Genomic DNA, 9,109 nt, shown 5'->3' with positions numbered 1-9,109 from the left:
GGGATGTAATTGTAATTTTTTCACTTTTTCGGTGATTTGTCGAAAAAAAATTATTCTTTTTTTTTAATTTTCAGTGGTGGAATGAAGAAAATTTTATATGGTTTGAAGCATAATTTTATTTGGAAGTGTAATTGAAATCTTGACAAGATTAGGGTTTAACGTAATTTTAGGTACAATTATGAGTAACTGAATCGATTGTAGGGAGTGCTCCGAAACAAAGATATCTATAACGAATTATAAGATATGAACCAGAACTTCTATACGATCATTATGACATCGAAAAAAATCTGATCGGAAATATTTTTTTGGGCAGCTAAATTCCAGCCAAAATGTCAAATCGTCGTAATTCATATACAAAATGTCAATAGAACATGGAATACACTTTAATTTAGTTAGTAGAACAACCTCTTGGTTGTTTCGTGTTAAAAGAAAAGTATTAGCAATCAAACCGAATAATAGGACGTAAGAGTAATTTCTTCATTTTTTCTGTGATTGGGAGAAAAAAAATTATTCTTTTTTTTTAATATTCAGTGGTGGAATGAAGAAATTTTATATGGTTTTAAGCATAATTTTATTTGGAAGTGTAATTGAAATCTTGACAAGATTAGGGTTTAACGTAATTTTTGGTACATTTATGAGTAACCGAATCGATTGCAGGGAGTGCTCTGAAACCAAGATATCTAAAACGAATTGTATGATATGAACCAGAATTTCTATACGATTATTGTGACATCGAAAAAAATCTGATCGGAAAGAGTTTTTTGGGCAGCTAAAATTCTGGCTGAAAAGTCGAATCGTCGTAATTCATATACAAAAAGTCAATAGAACATGGAAAACACTTTAATTTAGTTAGTAGGAGAACCTTTTAATTGTTTCATGATGAAACAAAAGTATTAGCAATCAAATCGAACAATGGGTCGTAAGTGTAATTTCTTCATTTTTCCTGTGATTGGTCGAATTTTTTTTTTTTTTTAATTTTCAATGGTGGAATGAAGATAATTTCATATGTTTTTAAGTGTTATTTTATTTGGAAGTGTAATTGAAATATTCAAAAGATTAGGGTTTTAACGTGTTTTTCGGTACAATTATGAGTAACCGAATCGATTGCAGGGAGTGCTCCAAAATAAAGATATCTAAAAAAAATTATATGATATGAACCAGAATTTCTATATGATTATTATGACATCGAAAAAAATCTGATCGGAAACAGTTTTTTTGGGCAGCTAAAATTCTGGCCGAAAAGTCAAATCGTCGAAATTTATTTACAAAAAGGCAATAAAACATGGAATACAATTTAATTTACTTAGTAGAACAACCTTTTGGTTGTTTTATGCTGAAACAAAAGTATTAGCGATCAAATCGAACAATGGGACCTAAGTTTAATTTCTTTATTTTTCCAGTGATTGGTCGAATTTTTGTTTTTTTTTTTTTTAATGGTGGAATGAAGATAAATTCATATGTTTTTAAGAGTAATTTTATTTGTAATTGCAATTGAAATCTTCACAAGATTAGGGGTTTAACGTGATTTTCAGTGCAATTATGAGTAAGCAAATCGATTGCAGGGAGAGCTCTGAAACCAAGATACCTAAAACGAGTTATATGATAAGAACCAGAATTTGTATATGATTATTATAACATCGATAAAAATCGGATCGAAAATAGTTTTTTGGGCATCTAAAATTCCGATTGAAAAGTCGAATCGTCGTAATTCAATTTCAAAAAGTCAAAAGAACAAGGAAAACACTTTAATTTAGTTAGTACAAGAACCTTTTGGTTGTTTAATGATGAAACAAAAGTATTAGCGATCAAATCGAACAATGGGTCGTAAGTGTAATTTCATCATTTTTCCTGTGATTGGTCGAATTTTTTTTTTTTTTATTGCCAATGGTGGAGTGAAGATAATTTCATATGTTTTTAAGTGTGATGTTATTTGGAAGTGTAAATGAAATCTTCACGAGATTAGGGGTTTAACGTGATTTTCGGTACAATTATGAGTAATCGAATAGATTGCAGGGAGTGCTCCGAAACAAAGATTTCAAAAAAAATTATAGGATATGAATAAGAATTTCTATACGATTAATATGACATTGAAAAAAATATGATCGGAAACAGTTTTTTGGGCAGCTAAAATTCCGTCTGAAATGTCAAATCGTCGTAATTCATTTACAAAAATTCATTAAAACTTGTAATACACTTTAATTTAGTTAGTAGAACAACCTTTTGGTTGTTTAATGTTGAGACAAAAGTATTAGCAATCAAATTGAACAATGGGACGTAAGTGTATTTTCTTCATTTTTCCCGTTAATGGTCAAAACAAAAAATTCTTTTTTTTTTTTAATTTCCAATGATCGAATGAATATAATTTCATATGTTTTCAAGTATAATTTTTTTTGGAAGTGTAATTGAAATCATCACAAGATTAGGGGTTTAAAGTGATTTTCAGTACAATTATGAGTAACCGAATCGATTGCAGAGAGTGCTCGGAAACAAAGATATCTAAAAAAAATTATATGATATGAACCAGAATTTCTATACGATTATTATCACATCGGAAAAAAATCTGATCGAAAACAATTTTTTGGGCAGCTAAATTCTGGCCAAAAAATCAAATCGTCGTAATTCATTTACAAAAAGTCAATAGAATATGGAATATACTTTAATTTAGTTAGTAGAACAACCTCTTGGTTGTTTCATGTTGAAACAAAAGTATTAGCGATCAAATCGAACGATGGCAGGTAAGGGTAATTTCTTCATTTTTCACGCGATTGGTCGAAATTTTTTTTTTTTTTTAATTTTCAGTGGTGGAATGAAGATAATTTAATATGTTTTTAAGTGTAATTTTATTAGGAAGTGTAATTGAAATCTTCACAAGATTAGGGGCTTAACGTGATTTTTGGTACAATTATAAGTAACCGAATCGATTGCAGGGAGTGCTTTGAAACAAAGATGTCTTAAAAAAATTATATGATATGAACCAGCATATGTATACGATTATTATGACATCGAAAAAAATTTGATCGGAAACAGTTTTTTTGGCAGCTAAAAATTCCGATCGAAAAGTCGAATCATCGTAATTCATTTACAAAAAGTCAATAGAGCATGGAATACACTTTAATTTAGTTAGTAGAACAACCTTTTGATTGTTTCATGTTGAAACAAATGTATTAGCGATCAAATCGAACAATGGGAGGTAAGGGTAATTTCTTCATTTTTCACGTGATTGGTAGAATTTTTTTTTTTTTGTTTAATTTTCAGTGGTGGAATGAAGATAATTTCATATGTTTTTAAGTGTAATTTCAATAGGAAGTGTAATTGAAATCTTCACAAGATTAGGGGCTTAACGTGATTTTTGGTACAATTATAAGTAACCGAATCGATTGCAGGGAGTGCTCCGAAACAAAGATGTCTTAAAAAATTATATGATATGAACCAGCATATGTATACGATTACTATGACATCGAAAAAAATTTGATCGGAAACAGTTTTTTTGGCAGCTAAAATTCCGGCCGAAAAGTCGAATCATCGTAATTCATTTACAAAAAGTCAATAGAACATGGAATACACTTTAATTTAGTTAGTAGAACAACCTTTTGATTGTTTCATGTTGAAACAAAAGTATTAGCAATCAAATCGAACAATTGGACGTAAGGGTAATTTCTTCATTTTTCACGTGATTGGTCAAAATTTTTTTTTTTTTAATTTTCAGTGGTGGAATGAACATAATTTCATATGTTTTTAGGTGTAATTTTATTAGGAAGTGTAATTGAAATCTTCACAAGATTAGGGGCTTAACGTGATTTTTGGTACAATTATATGTAATCGAATCGATTGTAGGGAGTGCTCCGAAACAAAGATATCTTAAAAAAAATATATGATATGAACCAGCATATGTATACGATTATTATGACATCGAAAAAAATTTGATCGGAAACAATTTTTTTGGCAGCTAAAATTTCGGCCAAAATGTCGAATCATCGTAATTCATTTACAAAAAGTCAATAGAACATGGAATACACTTTAATTTAGTTAGTAGAACAACCTTTTGATTGTTTCATGTTGAAACAAATGTATTAGAAATCAAATCGAACAATTGGACGTGAGGGTAATTTCTTCATTTTTCCCGTGATTAGCCGAAAAAGAAAATTTCTTTTTTTTTTTTAATTTTCATTGGTGGAATGAAGATAATTTCATACATTTTTAAGTATAATTTTGTTTGGAAGTGTAATTGAAATCATCACAAGATTAAGGGTTTAATGTGATTTTCGGCACAATTATGAGTAACTGAATCGATTGCAGGGAGTGATCCAAAACAAAGATATCTAAAAACAATTATATGATATGAACCAGAATTTCTATACATTTTTATTATGACATCGAAAAAAATCTGATCGGGAACAGTTTTTTGGGCAGCTAAATTCGGGCTGAAGAGTCAAATCGTCGTAATTCATTTGCAAAAAGACAATAGAACGTGGAATATACTTTAATTTAGTTAGTAGAACAACCATTTGGTTGTTTCATGTTAAAACAAAAGTATTAGCGATCAAATCGAACGATGGGAGGTAAGGGTAATTTCTTCAATTTTCACGTGATTGGTCGAATTTTTTTTTTTATAATTTTTAGTGGTGGAATGAAGATAATTTCATATGTTTTTAAGTGTAATTTTATTTGGAAGTGTATTTGAAATCTTCACAAGATTAAGGGTTTAACGTGATTTTCGGTACAATTATGAGTAACCGAATTGATTGCCGGGAGTGCTCCGAAACAAAGATATCTAAAAAAATTTATATGATATGAACCAGCATTTCTATACGATTATTAGACATCGAAAAAACTCATCGGAAACAGTTTTTTGGGCAGCTAAAATTTGCGCCGAAAAGTCAAATCATCATAATTCAATTACAAAACGTTAATAGAACGTGTAATGCACTTTAATTTAGTTAGTAGAACAACCTTTTGGTTGTTTCATGTTTAAACAAAAGTATTGGCAATCAAATCGAACAATGGGACGTAAGTGTAATTACTTCATTTTTCCCGTGATTTGTCTGAAAAAAAATTTTTTTTTTTTTTAATTTTTAATGGTGGAATGAAGTTAAATTCATATGTTTTTAAGTGTAATTTTAATTGGAAGTGTAATTGAAATCTTCACAAGATTAGGGGTTTAACGTGATTTTCGGTAAAATTATGAGTAACCGAATCGATTGCAGGGAGTGCTCCGAAACAAAGCTATCTAAAAAAATTACATGTCATGAACCAGCATTTCTATACCATTATTATGACATCGAAAAAAATCTTATCGGAAACAGTTTTTTTGGCAGTAAAAATTCCGACCGAAAAGTCAAATCATCGTAATTCATTTACAAAAAGTCAATATATCAGGGAATACACATTAATTTAGTTAGTAGAACAACCTTTTGATTGTTTCATGTTGAAAAAAATGTATTAGAGATCAAATCGAACAATTAGACGTAAGGGTATTTTCTTCATTTTCCCATGATTTGTCGAATTTTATTTTTTTTTTAATTTTCAATGGTGGAATGAAGATAATTTCATATATTTTTAAGTGTAATTTTATTTGGAAGTGTAATTGAAATCTTCACAAGATTAGGGGTTTAACGTGATTTTCAGTATAATTATGAGTAACCGAGTTGATTACAGGGAGTGCTCCGAAACAAAGCTATCTAAAAAAAATTATATGATATGAACCAGCATTTCTACACAATTATTATGACACCGAAAAAAACTCATCGGAAACAGTTTTTGGGCAGCTAAAATTCTGGCCGAAATGTCTATTCGTCGTAATTCATTTACAAAAAGTCTATAGAACATGGAATACACTTTAATTTAGTTAGTAGAACAACCTTTTGGTTGTTTTATGTTGAAACAAAAGTATTGGCAATCAAATCGAACAATGGGACGTAAGGGTATTTTCTTCATTTTCCCATGATTTGTCGATTTTTTTTTTTTTTAATTTTCAATGGTGGAATGAAGATTATTTCATATATTTTTAAGTGTAATTTTATTTTGAAGTGTAATTGAAATCTTCACAAGATTAGGGGTTTAACGTGATTTTCGGTACAATTATGAGTAACCGAATCGATTGCAGGGAGTGCTCCGAAACAAAGCTATCTAAAAAAATTACATGACATGAACCAGCATTTCTATACCATTATTATGACATCGAAAAAAATCTGATCGGAAACAGTTTTTTTGGCAGTAAAAATTCAGACCGAAAAGTCAAATCGTCGTAATTCATTTACAAAAAGTCAATATATCAGGGAATACACTTTAATTTAGTTAGTAGAACAACCTTTTGATTGTTTGATGTTGAAAAAAATGTATTAGAGATCAAATCGAACAATTGGACCTAAGGGTATTTTCTTCATTTTCCCATGATTTGTCGAATTTTTTTTTTTTTTAATTTTCAATGGTGGAATGAAGATAATTTCATATGTTTTTATGTGTAATTTTATTTGGAAGTGTAATTGAAATCTTCACAAGATTAGGGGTTTAACTTGATTTTCGGTACAATTATGAGTAACCGAATCGATTGCAGGGAGTGCTCCGAAACAAAGCTATCTAAAAAAATTACATGTCATGAACCAGCATTTATATACCATTATTATGACATTGAAAAAAATCTTATCGGAAACAGTTTTTTTGGCAGCAAAAATTCCGACCGAAAAGTCAAATCATCGTAATTCATTTACAAAAAGTCAATATATCAGGGAATACACTTTAATTTAGTTAGTAGAACAACCTTTTGATTGTTTCATGTTGAAAAAAATGTATTAGAGATCAAATCGAACAATTAGACGTAAGGGTATTTTCTTCATTTTCCCATGATTTGTCGAATTTTATTTTTTTTTAATTTTCAATGGTGGAATGAAGATAATTTCATATATTTTTAAGTGTAATTTTATTTGGAAGTATAATTGAAATCTTCACAAGATTAGGGGTTTAACGTGATTTTCAGTACAATTATGAGTAACCGAATTGATTACAGGGAGTGCTCCGAAACAAAGCTATCTAAAAAAAATTATATGATATGAACCAGCATTTCTACACAATTATTATGACATCGAAAAAAACTCATCGGAAACAGTTTTTGGGCAGCTAAAATTCTGGCCGAAATGTCTAATCGTCGTAATTCATTTACAAAAAGTCTATAGAACATGGAATACACTTTAATTTAGTTAGTAGAACAACCTTTTGGTTGTTTCATGTTGAAACAAAAGTATTGGCAATCAAATCAAACAATGGGACGTAAGGGTATTTTCTTCATTTTCCCATGATTTGTCGATTTTTTTTTTTTTTATTTTCAATGGTGGAATGAAGATAATTTCATATATTTTTAAGTGTAATTTTATTTTGAAGTGTAATTGAAATCTTCACAAGATTAGGGGTTTAACGTGATTTTCGGTACAATTATGAATAACCGAATCGATTGCAGGGAGTGCTTCGAAACAAAGCTATCTAAAAAAATTACATGAGATGAACTAGCATTTCTATACCATTATTATGACATCGAAAAAAATCTGATCGGAAACAGTTTTTTTGGCAGTAAAAATTCCGACCGAAAAGTCAAATCATCGTAATTCATTTACAAAAAGTCAATATATCAGGGAATACACTTTAATTTAGTTAGTAGAACAACCTTTTGATTGTTTCATGTTGAAAAAAATGTATTAGAGATCAAATCGAACAATTGGACGTAAGGGTATTTTCTTCATTTTCCCATGATTTGTCGAATTTTTTTTTTTTTTAATTTTCAATGGTGGAATGAAGATAATTTCATATGTTTTTATGTGTAATTTTATTTGGAAGTGTAATTGAAATCTTCACAAGATTAGGGGTTTAACTTGATTTTCGGTACAATAATGAGTAACCGAATCGATTGCAGGGAGTGCTCCGAAACAAAGCTATCTAAAAAAATTACATGTCATGAACCAGCATTTCTATACCATTATTATGACATCGAAAAAAATCTGATCGGAAACAATTTTTTTGGCAGCAAAAATTCCGACCGAAAAGTCAAATCATCGTAATTCATTTACAAAAAGTCAATATATCAGGGAATACACTTTAATTTAGTTAGTAGAACAACCTTTTGATTGTTTCATGTTGAAAAAAATGTATTAGAGATCACATCGAACAATTGGACGTAAGGGTATTTTCTTCATTTTCCCATGATTTGTCGAATTTTGTTTTTTTAATTTTCAATGGTGGAATGAAGATAATTTCATATATTTTTAAGTGTAATTTTATTTGGAAGTGTAATTGAAATCTTCACAAGATTAGGGCTTTAACGTGATTTTCAGTACAATTATGAGTAACCGAATCGATTGTAGAGAGTGCTCGGAAAAAAAGATATCTAAAAAAAATTATATGATATGAAACAGAATTTGTATACAATTATTATGACATCGAAAAAAACTCATCGGAAACAGTTTTTTGGGCAGCTAAAATTCTGGCCGAAAATTCAAATTGTCGTAATTCATTTACAAAAAGTCAATAGAATGTGGAATACACTTTAATTTAGTTTTTAGAAAAATATTTTGGTTGTTTTATGTTGAAACAAAAGTATTAACGATCAAATCGAACAATGGGATGTAAGGGTATTTTCTTCATTTTCCCATGATTTGTCGATTTTTTTTTTTTTAATTTTCAATGGTGGAATGAAGATAATTCATATGTTTTTACGTGTAATTTTATTTGGAAGTGTAATTGAAATCTTCACAAGATTAGGGGTTTAACGTGATTTTCGGTACAATTATGAGTAACTAAATCGATTGCAGGGATAGCTCCAAAACCAAGATATCTAAAAAAAATATATATGATATGAACCATAATTTTTATACAATTATTATGACATCCAAAAAAATTTGATCGGAAACAATTTTTTGGGCAGCTAAAATTCCGGCCAAAAAGTCAAATCATCGTAATTCATTTACAAAAAGTCAACAGAACATGGAATACACTTTAATTTAGTTAGTAGAACAACCTCTTGGTAGTTTCATGTTGAAACAAAAGTATTAGCAATCAAACTGAACAATGGGACGTAAGTGTAATTTCTTAATTTTTTCGATGATTGGTCAAAAAAAATTATTCT

The sequence above is a fragment of the Diospyros lotus genome, chromosome 6 (assembly GCF_014633365.1).
Source record: "Diospyros lotus cultivar Yz01 chromosome 6, ASM1463336v1, whole genome shotgun sequence".
In the NCBI taxonomy this organism is placed as follows: Eukaryota; Viridiplantae; Streptophyta; class Magnoliopsida; order Ericales; family Ebenaceae; genus Diospyros; species Diospyros lotus.
The sequence above is the reverse complement of the archived record's forward strand: the minus strand, read 5'-3'. Positions refer to the sequence as shown.